Below are 14,082 nucleotides of genomic sequence, written 5' to 3' on the forward strand. Positions count from 1 at the left end.
CACGATGTTCTTGAGGAACTAGTTAGGGCAATTAGACAAAAGGAAACTATTTGGACATAAAGACTGAGATGAAGATATAAAACTCCATAAGCAGAGAACCTGATCATACATCTAGAGGATCAGTGATAAAACTAACAAAAACACTAAAGGATTTCAGCAAGAGAGCAATGTACAACATTAACATACAAAAATCAATAGCATTTGTAGACACAAATATTCACCAGTTAGAAGATAAAGTGAATCCATGGATCTCATTTATTACAGCAACAAGAAACAAACAATACATTTAAAGATAAATACACCAGAAATGTTTGAAGCCAACAAGCAGAAAATTATAAAACTCTCCTGAAGATAAGAGGAGGTTTGAATAGCTATGTTCTTCCTTGTTCTAGGTAGGGCATCTTTACATCATTGATATTTCAATTCTCTCTGACTTAATGTATAACTTTTATGCAACCCCAATAAAAATTGTAATGAACATTTTCTTGGAGCTATACAAGCTGATATTAAAATTTATATAGCAAAAGAAATAAACCAGAATAACCAGAAAAGTCCTGAAATGCAAGTCTGGAAGGGAACCAGTCACGCCAGGTACTAAATCAAAGGGGGCAGTGAGGAGCTGGCGCAGGAACAGTCTGATCAATGGGACAGGACAGGGAGTCTCAAAATAGCCATAACTGCATATAAATATCTAGTATATGCTTATCACGGTATTCAATTAATGGGGGCAAAATAGAGACTTTTTAATAAGTGGTGTTGGAATAAATTACAGTTATTTGTTCGAAGAGTTATAATTATATCCATTCCTTACACCATGCACTAGATGATCCTCCAAATGGGTTAGACTGAAATGGAAAGAAAAAAAGGGTGAATTCCTATATCATCCGAGTTTAGGTAAAATCTTTTCAACTATGACGAAGTTCCATATGTAACTGAAAAATTAAAAACTTGACTACATATATACACACACATATATACATATATACATATATACATTTTACTTTCATGGCAAAAATAATCCAGTATAAGGAACATAAGACAAATAATAAACAGGAAAAAATATTGCTGATATATATTACAAACTCCAAAATCATAAAGACATTTTAAATAATGAGAAAAAAATGTAAAATACTGTAGAAAGTTTTGCAAAAATGATGACTGGACAACTCAAAAAGTTATAAACATACCTCTTAAATGTATGTAAAGTGTTTAATTTCACACATACTAGGAAAAGTTAAAAAAAATTATTCTGAGATATATTCTACCCATCATATTGACAAAAAGCCAAAAGCTTGAAAACAGACTCTTTTGACAAGGCTGTCAGGGGAAAAAAAACTCTCCAACACTGGTATCAAGAATGCAAATTACTTAACTGCAGAGAAAGAGTAATTGGCAATTTCTAATAGAGCTATGTATAAATTTATATTTTGGCCTAGAAATGCCACTTCTAGGAATTCATCCGAAATACATGCATCTAATCCTACAAAAAATACATCTGCACAGATTATGCATTGCAGCATGATTTGTGATTGCAAGATATTAGAAACTGCTTAAATATTCAAGTACGGGACAGCAGTTGAATAAACTGGGCTATCTACTGCAGTTGGGCATTCTGCAGCTGTAAAAAACATGCAGACTTTTTATTTTTTAATGAACTGATATAGAATGCTCTCCAGGAGATGTTATTTAAAAAAAATTTAAAAGGTAAGTGCAAAAGAGGTTATAAATTATTCAGCTTTAAAAGGAAACAGCATTATGAGAAATGCCGCAACATGGCGGTAGCTTAAGGACATTATGTTAATTGACATAAGCCAGACACAAAAGGACACATATCGTATGATTATGCGCATATGAGGTACCTAGAATAAGCAAATTCTTGGAGACAGAACATAGAATGGCGTTTGTCAGGGGCTGGGGAGAAGGGAGGAATGGGGCGCTATTGTTTAATGAGTACAGCGTTTCAATCTGGAATGATGAAAAGGTTCTGAAAATGGATGGTGGCGATGGTTGCAAACAATGTGAATGTAGTTAATGCCACAGAACTGTACACTTAAAAATAATTAAAATGATAACTTTGTTATGCATTGTACCACATTTAAAAAATAATAAAAAGAACATATATAGCATGCTACATTTTATGTAAGATAAAAGAAAAAAATAGGAGAATACGCATATATCTGCACATATTTACAGAAATAATTACAGAAATGTATTAGGGCTCTCCAGAGAAGCAGAATCAACAGAATATATCTGGAAATATATATATACATATATATGTATATATATGTATATATATGTATATATATGTATATATATATATATATTTTTTTTTTGAGACAGAGTTACACTCTTGTTGTCCAAGCTGGAGTGCAATGGCATGATCTCAGCTCACCTCCATCTCCACCTCCACCTCCTGGGTTCAAGCGATTCTCCTGCCTCAGCCTCCCGAGTAGCTGGGATTACAGGTATGCACCACTACACCAGGCTAACTTTGTATTTTAGTAGAGATGGGGTTTCTCCATTTTGGTCAGGCTCAAACTCCAGGCCTCAGGTGATCCACCCACCTGGGTCTCCCAAAATGCTGGGATTACAGGTGTGAGCCACCGTGCCCAGCCTATATCTGGATATTTAAGAGGAGATTTATTATGGGAATTGGCTCATGCAGTTTTGAAGTTAAGTCCCATAATATGTGTCTGAAAGCTGGAGAATCAGGAAAGGCAGAGGTGTAGTTAAGTCTGAGTGGGGCTGAAGGCCTGGGAACTAGGGGAGAAGATAGTGTAACTTTCAATCGAGGCCAAAGGGCTGGGAGGCAGGAGGAGGTTGGGGTGCAGGTGCGACACATATCTGCTGATGAGAGACTCTTGTCTGAGTCTGAAGGGCCAATACTAGGAGTTCCAATGTCCAAGAATAGAATAAAGATCTTACGACTCAAGAAGACTGAATTCATGCTTCCTGCACCTTTTTGTTCTATCTAGGCCCTCAGTGGATTGTGTAGTATCACCCCCACTGATGAGGGCAACTTTTCTTAGTCTGCTGATTCAAATGCAAATTTCTTCTGGAAATATCTTCACACATGTACCCAGCATAATGTTTTACCAGCTATCTGGGATCCCTTAGCATAGTCAAGTTGACACATAAAATTAACCATCATGAGAAAGAATAAACCAGAAAACGAGCTGATTACCTAAGAGAACTGGGGAGAATAAGGTAGAAGTAACATCATACATATTCAAAAATTAATGTTATATGTATTCAAAAGTAAAATTAAATCTATAGGAATGATAAAGGGAAAAACAACATTTCAAGCAGGCTAAAACAAATGAACCTAATTACACTTTAAAAGAATACTGTCATTACAGGGAAACTGGGGGAAAGGGAGGGAAGGAAGAGGAGAGGAAGGAGACATAGGAATCAAATTAAGCAAAATATTAATGATAGGTGAATCTGGGCAAAAGTGTACAGTTAGGATTTTTGTATATCATTGCCTTTTGAATATTTTTATTAATCCAAAGTATTTTCCCAATTAGAAAGGTAAAAAAGAAAAAAAACTTAAAAGACTAACAACTAAAACAAAACAATGCTGCGGAGACCTGGCTTCTGCTCTTGCTCTCAGCCTGGGGTTTCGCCTGGCAACAGGGCTGCTTTTGTGTTTGAAATCCTAGCCAGGCTTATCTGATGAGACCCGCCCACATTGCTACTGCAGGAGACCTCCACTTTTAGCAATGACTGTTATTACAGAAAAATGCCTGGAGACATTTAGACTTCTAGAAATTTTGTTGTCTTTCGACAACTCAGCTCTCACTCTAAGAACAAGTGAGGCAAAGATTAAGAAACAAAGAAAATAAAAAGAAAGCAAGAAAAAACAATCCAGATACTTTCTTGAGCTTTTGTTCCAGTTCTCTGCATAGATTACATCATTCCCATGTCCAAATCAAAGTTACTTTAACTCAAAAGAAATCAGTGAGTGATTGATGATTTTTTTGCATATGGAAAGAAACAAAGCAATGCTTTTCCAAAATATGTCTTGTTTTCACTTTGTTTCACAATGCATTATAGTAATATTGCAATCTGTCTTAATACGTACATTTTGAGCACCTACTTTGAAGACTTTATGTCACTTAATCTTCAGAATCACCCTATACGTTACATATTAGTATTGTTATCCCATTTTATAGATAAAGAAACGGAAGCTAAAATATACCAACTACTTGTTCAAGGTCAAAAGCAAAACCAGGAGTGTCTCGTTTGGAAGACTACACCTTCATCTACTGCACCATTTTCCCTTCCAACCACTTTAGTTAAAAGAAAAGAGCAATGTCTCACTAACTCAAACCAGTTTCCACTTCTATGGAACATTCTAGTTCTTTTGATTTGTGACATTCTGCATTTTTATCTAGATTTTGGTTCACAGAATTGCTCCCATATAAAATTTTAAAATATTAATATTGTTTAGTTAAACAGAGTGAGATTAAAGTGGGTATAGAATTTCACCAATGGAGAAAACAATGTTTATTATTGTAGACTTCTATTTTCTACTTCTTTCTTTCTGCCAATGCGTGTGTGGACACGCACACACACACACACACACACACACACACACAATTGACCCATGGCTTGGCCCAATGTCATTTAGACTCCTTTTTTTTTTTTTTTTTTTTAGGCGGAGTCTCGCTCAGTGGCCCAGACTAGAGTGCAGTGGCGCGATCTGGGCTCACTGCAAGCTCCGCCTCCCGGGTTCACGCCATTCTCCTGCCTCAGCCTCCCAAGTAGCTGGGACTACAGGCACCCGCCACCATGCCCGGCTAATTTTTTGTACTTTTAGTAGAGACAGGATTTCACCATGTTAGCCAGGATGGTCTGGATCTTCTGACCTCGTGATCCGCCTGCCTCGGCCTCCCAAAGTGCTGGGATGTGGTTTTAAAAGGCCAGCCAAGCTGTGAATCCATGCATCCATGGATCTCCACAGGGGAATAAGTCACTCAGAGCATTCCACAGGCTAGGCTGCTCAGCCACGAGCACGTTTTACTTAGAATTCTGGATGCTAGGCTTGCACTGAACAGTTAGAAAATGTACCAATGGTGTCGTGTATCTCTAATAGAGCAGAGGAGCAGCTGCTTCTCTTGGAAAGGGACCCTGGTTTTCCAGTTGACCAGTAGTCACCACTCAGTGTTGTCTCACACAAGCTCACTTCACTCGTTGTGTGTCACCTTCCTGGCTCATGGGGGCATTTGACCTATATTTCAATGCCTTACAAAACTGATCAACAAACAGATTCCAGAAACACATATTTAGCACATAGTATTTGCTAGGCATTCTGAGAAATAATAAAAAAGACCCTGCTCCTATGTAACAGGAAAGAAAGGTGACATATATAAATTACAGCAATAGAAGATAAAAGTCAAAAAGAATGGCAAGAGAGACACAAAATTATCGGAAAACATTTTTTTCACTAGAGAGGAATATTGGGAAAAGATTCATGCACGCAGTGCCATGCAAGTCGGGCTCTGAAAGAGACACAAATTTGGAGATGCAGGGAGAGAGAATAGATGCACAGACTGGAGGAAGCAATCATGGAAACAATGACGAGGGTTGCTCAGGAAATACTGAGATGCTGCAGCTTTCAGAGACACAGTATATGGGAGAGATTGAAGGAAGGCAAGAGGGGGAAGCTGAGTTGGAACTGATGGTGAAGATTGTGAAATGCCAAGCCAGTAGGTCCAATCTTATTCCATGTGCATTGGGGGAACCTTGAGCTGGGTGTGACATGATCTGAGCTCTGTCTTAGAAAGGATTTTGTGGCAGAGAGGAGAGTAATTTAAAGGGAGACACAGAGGGCCCAGAATGATTAGGAGATGATATTAGTTTCTTATCACTGCTATACAAATGACCACAACCACAGTGGCTTAAAACACATTTATTGCTCTATCATGCTGGAGGTCAGAATTCTCAAAATGAAGGTGTCAGCAGGGCAGCATCCCCACCAGGGCTCTAGGAGAGAAATCCTTTTCCTACCTCTTCCAACTTCTAGAGGCTGCCTCCACTCCTTGGCTCGGAGTAGAGTCCTCCATCTTCAAGGCCAGAAGAGTCAAATGTCTCCCTCTCTTCCTCTTTCTCCCTCTCCCTTCCTTTCACCTCTGCATCCACTGTCACATATTTGTCTTGTTTCTCATACTCCTGTCTCCTTCTTTTGATTATATTTAGTACTTGCTTGGATAATCCATAATAATTTCCCCATCTCGAAATCCTTACCTTCAGCACACCTGCAAAGTCTCTTGTGCCAGGAGACAGGTCCCATGGATTAGGATGTAGATACTGTTGGGAGCCAAGGATTCTGTCTACCAGAGACAAAAGCCACAGACCAGAAGGAGGCAGTGCTATCTGCAGTAAGGCAAAAACAGTACACACAGGGATGGGGCTCAGCCTCACTGCCTCCTTTCCCTCTGTTCTGTACCTAGGGGTAGACAGAGGAGATGAGGGCTCACAGTTGTGTGTACTGTATCCAACAGGACTCTTGTTAAAAATAGCAGGAACACCACTCGATGCCTTCAGCAAAAAGTGGTAATTAATCCACTATTAATCAGCTCACTGTTGATTAATGAATTAATCAGAATGAATCAGTTGTCACTGGGAAGACCAGGGTTAGCACATCCCTTGGTTCCTCAATTAGATTATCAGTGAGCTTGTCTCCTATCTCAGTGTGTCTTTCCTTGTATGGGCTTCATTCTCAAGCAAACCCTCTCCATTGGTGATGTTTAGGAGCTCCATATCTACACTGACACAGCTCTACCCCCCCAATAGAGACGTGCCACATTCTTCCCAACAATCCCAATAGAAGGCTCCTGCTGAGCCTCATTGGATAAACTTAGGACACGTGCCCATCTCTGACCTAATCAGTCTTATCAGCAGGAGAGAATTTACTGACTGGTCAGGTCTGTCACAAGCTCACTCCTGAAGCAGGGAGGTGGGAAAGAATCACCCACTATTTACAGACACAACTTAGAGGAGGAAAGACGCTTAGTAGAACATTATGGTGGAGTCATCAGAAGAGGAAAGGAAAGGAAGCCATAAACAGCAGATATCTACTTACTGGACAACAGAAGAAACAAAACAAGATAAAGCCCTTCCCAAGCATTCTTTTCTGGGTGCTGAATTCTAATTCTTTTCCACCTGTCTGTGCCTAAATAGAGAGGGGAGCCTCAGGCACATCAGGTGGTCTTGTGCCTGCATCCCACTGCCTTGTTTGGGATTACAGTTTCCTGTTAGCCTATTTAATTATCTCAGTTCATATGCTTTCGGCAGGAGTTTAAAATAAATTTACAACGAGCACTTTCATTCCAACCAAGCCGCAAGGCCTGCTGACAACTCTTTAATTGAAAAAGTGTTTTCAATTTTCAAAGAGACCTGGGATTATATTAAAAAATGATCCTGCTCTTCTGTCATTGCCATTACGCTGTATCACCAGACAGGTCCATAAACATTGATTTGACGTTAAAAATGTTTGATAATGTTGGCCAGGAGCTACATTATTCATACACAAACAAATACATACTTATATCAATAATGTATACAAATAGATTTCTTCCTCTAAATTATATTTAGTGACTTAGTAGTTGGTTCATAAGATACATTCGGTCATAAAAAAATTGTAATGTTGCTGCTAAGGATGTGAGGACGTGGTTAGGTCAACAATGGTGTGCCCATTAAATGACATATTATTCAGCAGTTAAAAAGCCACTTCCCAAAGCTTACCAGAAAATGTTTCTGAGCTATATTTTATACTTAAAATGCTGATAAATATGAAAATATATGTAATAATCCATCACAAGGCTCAAAGTTAAAATGTTGAAAAGGATTTACAATGAACATTGTTCTACCATTCCTGTCATTCGGCTCCTTAGTTCCTCACCCAAACAATTGTTTCCTTTTTTTGTGTGTCCTAACAATGTGTTTACATAAGCAGATAGATTTATATACGGTGTATTTATGGGTACATACATTTATATATGTATGTGTATTTGTATGTTATAAAATTATATTTATGTAGAGAGGTGACCTTAAAACAACACATGGCGATGCACTGTGCAGGTCCATTTACAAGTGAGTGTTTTTCAATAAATATGTTACAAAATGATCTGGAGATTTTCAGCAATCTGGAAAAACTCACAAACCACATCACCAATAAATAGCAAAACAAAATAAGAAAAAGTTAAGTACGTCATGAATGCATAAAATATACATAGATATTGGTCTATTTATGTGTTAATCAACTGTTGATGTTATCAGTAAGGTCAACAGAAGGCTGTTGGTAGTTAGATTTTGAAAGAGTTGAAAATCATGTGCAGATTTACTGCCATGTGGGGAGTTGGTACATCTGACCCCTGCATTGGTCAAGGGTCACCTGTATCAGTATAAGTAGTTGCAAGTGTGTGCATTCTGAAACACTATGGTAATAGAAGAAAAGGAAAGTGTGGAAGAACAGATAAGATAGGTTCCAATTTGTGTGAAAGAGGAAAAATGTAAATATATGTGGGTTTGTAGATATACTTCCTATTTAGAAGGACATAAAGGAATGGAATAGGCTGGGCGCAGTGGCTCACGCTTGTAATCCCCGCACTTTGGGAGGCCGAGGTGGGCGGATCACGAGGTCAGGAGATCGAGACCACGGTGAAACCCCGTCTCTACTAAAAATACAAAAAATTAGCCGGGCATGGTGGCGGGAGCCTGTAGTCCCAGCTACTCAGAGAGGCTGAGGCAGGAGAATGGCATGAACCCGGGAGGCGGAGCTTGCAGTGAGCCGAGATTGCGCCACTGCACTCCAGCCTGGGTGACAGAGCGAAACTCCATCTCAAAAAAAAAAAAAAAAAAAAAAAAAAAGAAATGGAATAAGAAAAAAATAATTTTAGCTGTTTACATTTTACAATTTTTTTAAATGTCTGTTACATGCACATATGAAAGTTTTAATGAAAAATCTATTTTTCAGGGCTTTGATATTCATGACATTTCTTCCACTTATAAACAGACAGTGTCTTTCTCTTTCCTAGAGTCTGGCTGGCCTGGAACGTGCCATGACTGTAGAATACGATAGGAGGGAGACTGTACCAGCTCCAAGCCAGCTTTTCTGATACCTGCAGCTTCTGGTTCCTCTGGAGGAGAAGTCAGCCACTAGGTAAGAAGTCAACTCACACTGAGGCCGCCATGCAGGGAGGAAGCCTAAGCCAGCCCAGTGGGGAGGCCACATGGTGGACAACTGAGGAACCCAGTGGGCAAATTGAGACCCCAGACATGAATCCAGGTGAGTCATCCCAGTCCTTCGTATGATTGCAGCCACAGCTCCCATTATTATGGCTCAGAGATGATCCATATCTCCTCTCCCCTGAGCAAATTCTCACCCAAAGAATCATGAGGAACTAAAATGATTGTTCTTTCATGTTACTATGTTTAGAGGTGGTTTGTTCCATTACAATAGACAACTGAAGCAAGCATGCAGAACCTTACTTTCCAGAAATGGAGAAGGACAGTGGAGGGTTTGTGTGGATGAGAAGCAAGCACAAGTATTTCTGTCACCTTTGTGGCTGAAAAGTATTGCAGGTGCAATTTAAAAAGCCCCGTGGATAAACAGCTCATGTAGGTCCAAGTCCAGGCTTTGAATGCATTACGTTTCCCTTGTTGGAAGCACCAGCCTCAAAGCGAATAAAGCAAATGTATTGATCACCCTGTATGCCACTGAGTGACACGGAAGGTTTTAACAAGTGACCATCTCCTCTACCTCACTGTGAACTAAAGAAAGACAAACCACAACTCCTTGGAACTTCATTTTCCCCTAGTATGGAGACACTCTTATCCTAGGACAACTCCACTGTCTTATTGAAAGCATCAAATAAGATAACTGTGGGTGAAAGTGTTTTATACACTGTAAAGTGTGGTACAGACCTGCTGACTTTCTAGATCCTATTTTGAAGAAAAAACGATTATTCAGACCTTGAATTACAGCAGAACTAACAAATAGGAGGTAGGCTGGCATAAGACCTAAGATTGTGTGTGGCACAGAGCAACTGTCTGGGCTGACACCTTGGCTCTTCTATTTATTTCCTGCGTGGCCTGAAGAATGTACCTTATTTTTCTGTACCTTACTTTGCTTATCTATAAAATAAGGATGATAATACCCACCTTTCATAGTGCCATAAAACTTACATAAGCAAATACCTGTGAAGTGCTTCAAACAATGCCTGGCACATAGCAATTGTGCTGCTATTTTGACTATAACAATAATTTAAAGCTTTCAATATCTTTATGGTCCTCCAAACACTTTGTTCTGACAACAGACTGGTGGAGTCATAAAATTTAAAATTTGGAATGACCTTACTATTGATTAATCTAACCCAACCCTCTCCCGGTGTCATCAGTAACCTCATCAATTGCCCCTCATGCTTGCACATTTTCTGAAATGGGAACTCACTATCTCCCTGGTAGCCACTATCCTTGTTGTGGGGCTCTGATAATTTGCTTCAAGTAAGTGTCCAACACTGAAGTTGCTGAGTCAGATGGCATATTCACTTACAAGACTTTCAATTCTAATTCCCGATGTGTCCTTAAGAAAGGTGATATTCATATACAGTACTACTCATAAAGTGTCCAATTCAACACAACCTGAAGCAAGGAGAGTTGTATTAAAAGCCACTTTCCAGTTTGATCAACAGAACAATAACTATTCTTCCTTCCTATTTTATATTCATTATAGAACTAATGAAACTGAGTATTTTTTCTCAAATGTTTACTGCCTTACTTTTTCATTTTGACTTGCCTGTTAATGTCCTTTATCTATTTATTTGATGCATTTGCTTTTACCTTGATTAATTTATAAATTCCCTGCCTTAAGCATACTCATTCTTTGTTAAAAAGTTTGAAAATAGTTTTCCCAACATGTCACTTAAATTTTAGTTTTGATTTTGGTCTAATGTGATAAACAGGTATTTTAAACTGTTTTGTAGCTAAGTTATTTTTTATGGTTTATTCTTTAGCTTGTATGATACAAAAGCCTTCCTTGCCTATACATCATATCAATATTCACTTCCCTGTTTTTCTCTGCTCATTACAGGGGATTTCATTTTGACATGACAACTAATGCATTTTGTGGCACTAAAGCCCATAGCGTTATCCTTCTCCATTCCAATAAGACCAGGGGGTCTTTATTGCTTCACAAAGGAAGGGCAGTTAAAAGGGAAATAAGACAAGGAAATAAGGGAGTGTGTGTCGCTGAGAAGGGTCCCGCTTTCAGCCTTCTATCTTCCCTCAACAATCCTCAGCCTTTACCTGGTATGTCCCAGGACAGAAACAGAGTCTTGCTGTCTTTCCCAGGGAATGTCATGGAGGGGTTCCAAGCCTTCAATAATTTGTTCTAAAAATGGCTTTGGAGAAAGACGTCATGATGTGTTTTTAGCTAGTTGCACCGGAGACAGCTACAGATTTTAATCGCATCAAGTGCAGTGACTGGAGCAGCCAAATATTTTTCATAAGAAAAATGGGGAAGAAATGACTGCAAGAAAGCCCAGGAGGTAGATGCTTTCTCATCAAGGCAAAGACTGAATCCTTACCACTGTCTAAGCTGTCACATAATATATAGACATAAGTCCTGGACCATTACCAGAGAAAGACACAGAGATGACTGAGAAAACTTACAATAAAAAAAAAAGATTAAAAGAGCCCTATCAGGTCAACACCTAGATGTCAGCCTTGTGAGACTGAACAGAGAACCTGGTCATGTCTGCCTGGACTTCTGGCCACCAGAACCATGAGTTCATAAATTGTAAGCCTCTAAATTTATGGTAAGATTTTAGGCAGTACAGAAAACTAATATGTAAGTTATTTCATAATGGCTTGACAAGTTGAGGAAGCATTTGCTGTACATCTCACATGAGCTACTTTAGTAGAGCAATACACAGCACTGTCTGATCTCTCTCTCTCTTTCTCTTTTTGTAACACACACACACATAATTAATGCAATGCGTGTGTGATGTAACTCCATTATAGAAAAAGAAGGTCTACCTATTTAGAAGCAAGCCCACCCAGAAACCAGATGTTGATTTTTAATACCATTCTCCTATGAAAAGAACCACAGTTTCCTGGGAAAATGACTGATTCTAGGACTGAGACAGAGAATACATAAAATGAGGCTGGAGCGTCTTGTTGTGCCAGAAAGTAAGAAAGTGCTCAAAAGAAAAAAAAAAATCATTGTTGGGGGTATGCAAAGGTACAAACTGAAAGCGTTTTCAGTGGCCAATGCTAGACAAATTCATGCAACAAGATAAATAAAATACTTTTGGGTAACCCAAAGTACAAAGAAAATGTTCATGAGACCTCTTGACATAAATGCTTAACTCAGTCAATAGAAGAGAAGAAACAAGACTCTTGTGCAGAATAATTCCAAGTAATTAGATGTAGATTTTCTGCCCTCAAGGAGGTTCAGCATAACTCATCAGTCCTTCAGTGAGGACTGGAACTAAATAACCATAGCCATGGTGACATGTCAGGACAGTTAGTTATTTTTCAGCCTCATTTGCAAGAGCCCAAATTGTTCTTTATCTCCATGGCTTTATGGAGTAAAAAAATAAAATTGTAAATATGTTTCTTCTCTGCCATCACTATTAGCATCACTAGTACATACCCTATATGCAATGCTTCAAAGAGCGTTTTTCCCTGGGAGCTTCTGTTTTAGGGAATTTCATTCTCACCATTTTACAATCCAGGAAAGTAAGGTGTGGTTAGAGACACTCGTTGCAAGGTAACTCAGATATTAAGTAGTTGATTTGTGGTTTTCTGGTGGAGGGAAGACCTACCTGTCCCCAATCCCTCCACACATTGATTAGGATGCTGAGACCAGTGTTGAGATTGTTGATCCAAAAATGCACCTAAAATGTATGTAACGGTTTATTAGTCGCAACTGGGACTTTTTGGGGACAGCAGGATTGTTCCTGGTACCAATGGAGCCCATGGCTTGAGTAGAGCAGAGGGAGGGGGCTAGAGGGTGGGGGATAGAGGGAGAGGGATAGAGGGAGGGGGATAGAGGGAGGGGGATAGAGGGAGGGGGATAGAGGGAGAGGGATAGAGGGAGGGGGATAGAGGGTGGGGGATAGAGGGAGGGGGATAGAGGGTGGGGGATAGAGGGAGGGGGATAGAGGGTGGGGCATAGAGGGAGGGGGATAGAGGGTGGGGGATAGAGGGAGGGGGACATCCCTGGTGGATGTTTTTGTTTTGTTTTGTTTTTTCTTTCTCAGTTCGAACATTCTACAGACACAAGTAACATAAATTCCAGTTCCACATGTTTTAACTGAAAAAGGAAAAACACCTGCTAGAGGTTGTTGTTTGTTGACTCATCACTGAAAAGACTAGGGTCTGAACTGGCTGACCTCAGGCTTGCCTAGAACCTGGGCTTCGTGACTCAGTTTTACTCCCTCTCTTCATTCCATCTTCTGCTGGGCTGGATGAGTCCATGTGATGTAGCCTTACAGATTCAGGACATACCATCCACTTTTAACATTTTAAACAGAAAAGAAATCATCTCTCTCTCTCGTGGCTCCAGAAAAAAATACCCAGATTCACTCTGCTTAGACCAGTCTGGGCCCATCCAGCGATAATATCTGTGACCGTGGGAACCATCTGACTAGTCATATCTGGGTTCCATGATCCATCCCTGAGTCTGGACGTAGAGACCACCTGAATCACATGGACTGAGAATAGGGGAGAAGTCTTCACTCCATAAAATCGGGTGCCTCTTACCACACACACAAAATGTAGAGGGTTGGGTGTTTGCAAATATAAGTATTTGCAACCAGTCGAATTTAATTTAAATCACTGAATCGTATAAACAAACAGTGTCTGCAGGCTATAATTATCTTTTGGCCTTCTAATTTGCAGCATGTGACTAAAATACCATTTATTGTTAGATCTTTAGGTTATCCCCAATTTTACACTATTATAAACAATGTGGATGTGAAAATATTTGAACTTAAGTTCTTGAAAACAATATGTGATTAATTCCTTGGAGCAAATGTCAATAACAGAGACTTCTGTTAAAGGTAATCTATT

At 39.4% G+C, this 14,082-nt stretch overlaps 1 long non-coding RNA gene across 1 annotated transcript in view; it reads left to right on the top strand.

Annotated features, from left to right (window-relative positions):
* The window catches only part of LOC129460072 (uncharacterized), a 54,696-nt gene extending 45,021 nt beyond the window's left edge, over positions 1 to 9,675 (top strand). The window contains exons 2-3 of the long non-coding RNA XR_008650155.2: positions 2,341 to 2,465; positions 9,042 to 9,675. This is a non-coding gene — a long non-coding RNA (uncharacterized lncRNA). The remainder of the gene's footprint in view (positions 1 to 2,340; positions 2,466 to 9,041) is intronic.
* The last annotated feature ends 4,407 nt before the right edge of the window (positions 9,676 to 14,082 follow it).

Source organism: Symphalangus syndactylus, chromosome 13 (genome assembly GCF_028878055.3).
Source record: "Symphalangus syndactylus isolate Jambi chromosome 13, NHGRI_mSymSyn1-v2.1_pri, whole genome shotgun sequence".
NCBI classification, from domain to species: domain Eukaryota; kingdom Metazoa; phylum Chordata; class Mammalia; order Primates; family Hylobatidae; genus Symphalangus; species Symphalangus syndactylus.